This window comes from Papaver somniferum, chromosome 3, assembly GCF_003573695.1.
Source record: "Papaver somniferum cultivar HN1 chromosome 3, ASM357369v1, whole genome shotgun sequence".
NCBI lineage: Eukaryota > Viridiplantae > Streptophyta > Magnoliopsida > Ranunculales > Papaveraceae > Papaver > Papaver somniferum.
In genome coordinates, this window is record NC_039360.1 from 144,764,317 (window position 1) to 144,771,905 (window position 7,589).

Below are 7,589 nucleotides of genomic sequence, written 5' to 3' on the forward strand. Positions count from 1 at the left end.
TAATGAGAAGATAAAAGTTATATCTGAGCCTCTGAGGTGTTCGATTCAGTGTAGGAAATCTATGAGCTTTTCTTTCTTTTTTTACTTGTCCCTCGAGTTATTGATTGAACTATGATATTACACCCTCAGTAATTATTTCTTCGTATCAGGTCCTCGTAAACTTGAGTCCTCCACAATGGGTTTCAATTTTCAGATTGCCGAGGCCAAAGAGGGCAACATGGGCTGAAGAGAAACAACTTTTTTAGCTAGAGTATCTGCTACTATATTTCCGGTTCTAGGGACAAAATGAAAACCTAAAAAATTCACACAATTAAAAGTCCTCCATAATGGGTTTCTAATTGTGTGAATTTTTTAGGTTTTTATTTTGTTCCTAGAACCGGAAATGTAGTAGCAGATACTCTAGCTAAAAAAGCAAAATATTTTATTCACATTGTTGATTGGGATGTAATCCCCCGACTCCGTCCACCTCCCAATCTCTTTTACTTACAAAAAAAGACACACTTATCAGACACATTTCACCGCTAGTATTGGCCACTAGATGTAAAGACAGATCTAAACTACATACAAGCATTTCATCTTCATAATCATATGCATTCCTCAAATTTCCCCCTTTGCAGCCCCACTAATAATAGGTTTCTAATGAAATCAATGCTCAAAAGACAAAAAAAACTTGATATATACTTATATATGAATTGAAATATGTCGGATGGTGGTCTTGGTATTAAAAGTCTTCGGCTGACCGATAAGGTTTTGCTAGTTAAATGTGTTTGGAGGTATAGTAAACAAAAATACTCTATTTGGAGGAAGATTTCTCAACAAAAAGGTAAAGTGAAAGCATAAGTGTCTTTACCGCCAGTTAAATCTTCAGTTCAAGGTAGAAGTTTATGGGCTAATGTTGCGAAGGTGGTGCATGATGTGCAAGGGCTTATGATAGACGCATTTATGTGTCTAATATAGCTCATTTGTATATATTGTTAGTACTCGATATTGTACTTATTTGGTTATTTTATGTATTTGTAGGTGTTTTTGGAAAATAATCTCTTGCGGCGAATTTGGCTAAAAATTTGGCATTTGTACCTCCGTTGATAACGTACCGGAAGCGCCTCAGAAGTGTACCGGAAGTATCCCAGAAATACCCCGGAGGAACCCCGAAAAAAAAATGCGGAAAATGCCCCAGAGGACACTTGCTATACGGACCCTTGATTTTGGATAAGGGGTAACCTAATTACTAAGGGGTGACCCATTTCCAGGCATCTGCTAAAGGGAGACCAGCCACGGATAAGGGGAGGTCAACTTCTCAAATTCAAAAGAAAATTTTGACGGGAAAAAAGGCAGCAGCGTCAACAGTTTTGGATCAAGGATTTGAGCGACCTATCAGGCGATTCAATGGGCAAATTTGGTACCCACGGACTCTACAAGACATAAGGGACCTGTTAGAAGCGATTAGACCCATCTAATTGGGCTGGATAAGTCAGAAAATCCACACAAAGTCAAGACAGTGCACACGGTCCCTGTTTAGGGTTTTGAATTGGTTTGAAAGATTTGGGAGAGATTCTTGCGTGGGATATACTTCAAAACAGTTGAGTTCAAGTCAGAGAATATTTTGGGAGCAATAGAATAGCTCACAGACGCATACAAAGATCGACAGATGGAATTATTGTTCAAACTGCACGTGAAGAATAAGAGATTTATTCTCGAATTTGATCGAGTTTATAGGGAATCTTAAGGCTATATAAGTGTTGGTTTACATCAAAGAAAGGTTAGAAACCTTTAGGAGAGAGTTTAGAGTCGATGAGAGCCTAGGAGAAGCAATTATAGAGGAGACAACGCTGCTGCTGCTGCTGCCATTAAAGCTTCTGAAGAACACGAAGAACAGACTCGCAGAGTCAGTCGTTCTTCAGCAGACTTATTTTCAGACCACTGTTGTTGTTTCACAGCAGTAGATAGTTATCGTTTACAACAGTCTTAAATTACCATACCCCTTTGTAACAGTGGCGCTGTAACACCATTACAGCGTTGCAAATTTCTGTTTCATCTTATATTCATCAATAAAAACACCTATTTTAGCCATGAATTCATCTTGTGAGTGTGTCTTTGGGATGAGGAGCTAAACCCATTAACCGAGACGACGGAGGAAGCCATTGGTCCATATTGATTGGTATAATTCTAATTTTATTATTTATTTGCAATATTATTATTTGATTATTTGCATGGAATTGAATTTAAAATATTAGTTTTTATTGAATAGTTGTGAATTATTTTGATGAAGCATGCTGGGTTTTAAAAACTTTTGATGTTTTATACTTTGTGATTACAATTATTACTTCAAAAATATATTTGAGGCAAATATTAGAATTATTTTTAAAGATAGAATTGCATGAATATTATTTAGAATTTACTATTTAATTGGTTAATGGTGGAATCCTAGTCTTGGTATTTTCTCTAAAGGTTTGAACTATTTTATTTATTTGCCTGTTTAATTTAAATCTAGAAAAATTGTTTTCTTCACAAGTCTGAAAAGACCCTGTTTTTACCACTACTACAATTACTATTTGAAAATCCATCAAATTTTTGGCGCCGCCGACGCGGACCTGTGTTTAGTTAGCATTTTTTTTAGATTTTTTTTTATTATTTTTGTTCTTCTTTACGTTTTTTGGGTTTTTCTTGTTTCCTTGCAGATTTTTGAAGATTGGAGCGAAAGACAATTTTGCCAAAGCTTGTGGTGATTTACTTAAAGTTTGGGAGCGAAAAGCAAAGCTATAGGAACGAAAGAAGAAGAATTTTTTTTTATTTTTTGATAAAAAGAGAGAAAAAAAAAGAGAGACATTTTTATTTTTGTAATTTTTTTTCAGACTTTCTTTCTTTTTTTTTTTTTTTTATAGACTTTGGACATTAATTTTGGGACATTTTTATTTTTATTTTTAAACCCTACGGAAGGGTATCCTTAAATACAAACTGTTTGCAGGGAAGGACGGTGATTACAATATCACCTCGGCCCCTCGGGTTCGCACACGACATAGGAGTCGTGGCCCGAGTCGACTTCAGCGGTTCTTCGCCCGTCTGGTACGGTAGGTAAAATTCTAAACACCCGCGAATCTCCTGCAAGCGGGTTACTGGACTCCTTAAGGTGAATATATGCTGAGGACTTGAATATGGACTGTTTTTAAATTCCTAATAAAGGGCAAGGACTGGACCATATAAGATAAGGGTTCGGATTTCATCACCGCTCCCTTCTTGCCCGCCTTAGGAAAACGAAACCTAAAGCGAACCTAAGCCTAAAATTTGGACTAGAAAGAGACCTATAGGGTATCGAGCTTAACAGGACAATCATTCGAAAAATATTGGTTACTCTTTTAAACACACCTCGAAGTTCTTGACGGTTTCTGCGAGTTGAATGCGTGACTGCGCCGCATTGGATCGGTGAGGTTTTGGGTATCAAAGCTCCACTGAGCTTCCCTCGCCTCGATTCAACTTGCTTAAACTCGGATTGATTCCAGAGGGGTGTGCTCAAATTGTAACGAATTCCCTTTCGAAGGATTAGAAGCTGGTCTAGAAAAATCTAAGTGGAGCCATCATGCTTGTTGTTTGCTAGAAATCTTTAGGTTTGTTGTGGTAAAGTCGAGTCAGCCTGCTGTGTGATTGCTAGAACCTTCTTGTTAGGATTTTTATTTCTTTTTGAATTTTTTTTTAGTGTATGCCCGATTTTGTTAGGGCTTGGAAAAGAGATACTCTAGGTCGATTGATTAGCGAAAAACCTAGTAGTTCTTCTGAATTAAGCAGGGAGCTCGAAGACTCTTCTTTGGAGAGCCCTGTTTTTGGAAACTTCAGTTTTGAGAATTTATCTCTGAGTGACAAAAGTACCCCTAGTACTCCAGTTGAGCCAACGATGGCAACTTTGAAAGATTACATGTTCCCAACTAGGACCAACCGAGCTTCATGCATTAAATTGCCAGCCACTACGGCTAATTTCGAGATAAAACCTAGTATTCTTCAAATGATCCCTATATTCTTAGGAAAAGATGATGAGAACCCTTATTTTCATATTAGGGACTTTGAGGAAATCTGTGGGACAATTAGGATAAAGGACCTTACCGATGAAGTCTTGAAACTTAAGATGTTTCCCTTTTCTTTGAGAGACAAAGCCAAGACCTGGCTGAACAACTTACCGTCTGAATCCATAGAAACATGGAAGGAACTTATCGCTGCCTTCTATATGAAATTCTACCCTAAGCATAAAACTGCAGCTGTTAGGCAGAAAATTAGTGCTAGTGTGCAACAAGAGGGAGAGTCTCTTTATAGGTTTTTAGAGCGATTCAATGATCTCCTATCTCAGTGTCCTCACCATGGATTTGATAATATGAAACTTGTACAGATTATTTATGATGGTTTAGACTATTCTACCAAAGCCATGGTTGAGTCTATGTGCGCTGGTGAGTTCACTAGTAAAAATGCTGATGATGCTTTTACCTTCTTAGGAGCTATCGCTGAAAAATCCCAACAGTGGGAATCTTGTGTTGAACCCCCTAAAAGACTCTTGGTCAATAGAAGTAGCACCAATATGGTAGATACGAGTTTTGCGTCAGATGCTAAGTTTGCTGCTTTGTCCACAAGGTTAGAAGCTTTAGAAATGGGTCAGTCTAAAAATAAGCCCCTTGTTGAACCTAATAGAGCCTCTCAAGTCTCTAGTTGTGGAATAGAGCCCGATAATTCATTTTGGGAAGGTCAAGTTAGTGAAGAACAAGCCCATGCTGTCTATAACAACTCTAGGTTTGAGAACCGTCAGAAGTTTGACCCATACTCAGAAACCTACAACCCTGGTTGGAGAAACCATCCTAATTTCTCTTGGTCTAAGGGCCAGAATCAAGGCCAGTCTAGCAATTCTCAGCCTCCCTCAGGTTTTGGTTTTAAGAACTCTTCAGGTCAAACCCAGTTTCAGAACACTTCCGATAAAAAGATCTCTACCTTAGAGGAAGCTATCACTATGTTAGTAAGTAACCATGACATGCTATCAAAGAACCACATGATCTTTCAACAAGAAACTAGGCAGGAATTGAAGAATACTTCCCAGAGTCTTGCCAAGTTAGAACTTCAAGTAGGACAAATAACTAAGTTTATAAGTGAGAGAGAGGATGGAAGGTTCCCTAGTCATACTGATCCTAACCCTAGAGGAGAGAAATCGTACAATCATGTGAATGCTGTCACAACCCTAAGAAGTGGAAAGAAAGTTGACAACAAGGTCGCCATGCCTGATAGTGAACATGATGTAGTTCACCCTGCTGAGACAGAAAATGAGGAGACTGATAGAGTCTCCAAAGAGACCAATGAGGGTCCTGTTGAGCCTCACTTTGTTCCCAGAGCCCCGTTTCCCCAGCTGTTAGTTCCGACTAAGAGGGAGTCCAACTTTAATGATATATTGGAGGTTTTTAAGCAGGTTAATATCAACCTTCCATTATTAGATGCAATTAGGCAGATTCCCTCTTATGCCAAGTTCCTTAAGGACTTGTGTACGCGAAAGCGTAAGCTCAGTGTCCAGAAGAAAGCCTTCATAGCTAGTCATGTGAGTTCTATTATTCAGAATACCACTACTCCTAAGTATAAAGACCCAGGGTCCCCTACCATTTCTTGTACAATAGGTAAGTACCGTGTTGAGAAAGCGTTGCTTGACTTAGGAGCCAGTGTGAACTTACTGCCATATCATGTGTACCTTAAGCTAGGACTTGGTGAGATGAAACCTACCCAGATAACACTCCAGTTAGATGATAGGTCCGTTAAAATCCCTCGTGGTGTGATCGAGGATGTTCTTATTGAGGTCGACAAGTTTATTTATCCAGTGGATTTCGTGGTCCTAGATACCCAACCTGTCCCCGACCCAGAGAACCAAATACCTGTGATTTTAGGTCGCCCATTCTTAGCTACGTCTAATGCGATCATAAACTGTCGAAATGGTATTATGAATCTATCTTTTGGTAATATGACTATTGAGCTGAATATTTTTAATGTAAACAAGCTACATTCTGAGCTAGATAGCACATGTATTGAAGAGGTGAACATGATAGGAACCTTAGTTCAGGAGTCATTACCAAACATCGTACCGGAAAATACATTGGAGAGTTGTTTATCCCATTTTAGCCTGGATTTCGACGATGATAGTAACATTGAACAATTAAATGCTCTGTTGGATTCTGTTCCTATGTTAGATATTGATATATGGAAAGATAGGTTCGAACCATTACTAGCTTCTGAGTCTATCTTAATACCTTATTTAAAAGAGCCTCCTGAGTTGGAGTCTAATTATACATTTTTAGGCCCACCCGAGTCTTTCCCTGTGATTATAGCCTCCGATTTGGATAGTGATCAGGAAAGTAGTCCAGAGACCGTGCTTCAAGAAAATAAGGAAGCCTTAGAGTGGACCATAGAAGATATGAAGCAAGCTAAGGATGAACCACCTGATTATGACTTAGAGAAAGCAATTGACCTTTTTCAAGAACCCGATGGTCTAGAAATTAGGAACATTGTGACTAGTCATTGTAGAGGCACCCAAAATTCTAAGTTTGTGGGTAGAGATTGTCAATTATCCCCAATAGAAGTCCCTAACTTGGGACTCAAGCCTAGTGCATCTGAGGTATCGCTTGAGTGTATTCAGACTCCACAACCTGATCCGCCTGATAATGTCCAGGAGAAAATCCATATGTTAGAGACCCGTTTTTCGGATGAATCTGTTTGCCGAGACACTCATATGAAGCCCAAGTGGGCACCTCAGATAAATCCAGTTGTCTTGCGAGAAACTTTAGATCAGGTTGTGCTCTATCTGCTCATTTTTCTGATCTTGAGCATTTGTCTCCTATTTGTGGCAGTTCTATTTGGTCTTATGGACCCACAATTATTTCGACTATTGGTATACGACTTTGGAAGGTGAAAATTCTTTTTGAGGTATTTGATGTCTAGCTAATGACTATAAATTTAGCATTTCCTGGGAGGCTCCCGCGTTCATGTGATACGGTAATATCCTTCCTTATTTCTTTTCCCTCCAGTGGTAATAGTTTCTCCTTGTTCATGCTTTTAATTTCATCTTTAGAACATTGAGGACAATGTAAGATTTAAGTTTGGGGGTGGGGAAGAAACACTTTTTGTCACCTTTTTGCAATAAATAAACTCCAGAGCCTAGAAATTTATGCCTACTGAGGATTGCACTAACTAATCTAAGTGGATGGAAGCATTTTGATTGTAGGAGTTTGAGGAACCAATCTGATTAGATGGAAACATCTAAAGAGTCTATTCATAAAAGCACAGAGCTCAGGTGTTAGAAATAACATGATAGTTTCACCATATCTCGTTGAGTCCTTTTCACTTCTATTTTTATTTTATTTTGTTTTTAAACTATGTTTCTCTAAGTGATAGGTGGGGCCCGCGATTCAAGTTGTTACCAATGCTAGGGTGAATTAGAGTGATTGAGATACCATAAAAAAAAAAAAAAAAAAAAAAAAAAAAAAAAAAAAAAAAAAAAAAAAAAAAAAAAAAAAAAAAAAAAAAAAAAAAAAAAAAAAAAAAAAAAAAAAAAAAAAAAAAAAAAAAAAAAAAAAAAAAAAAAG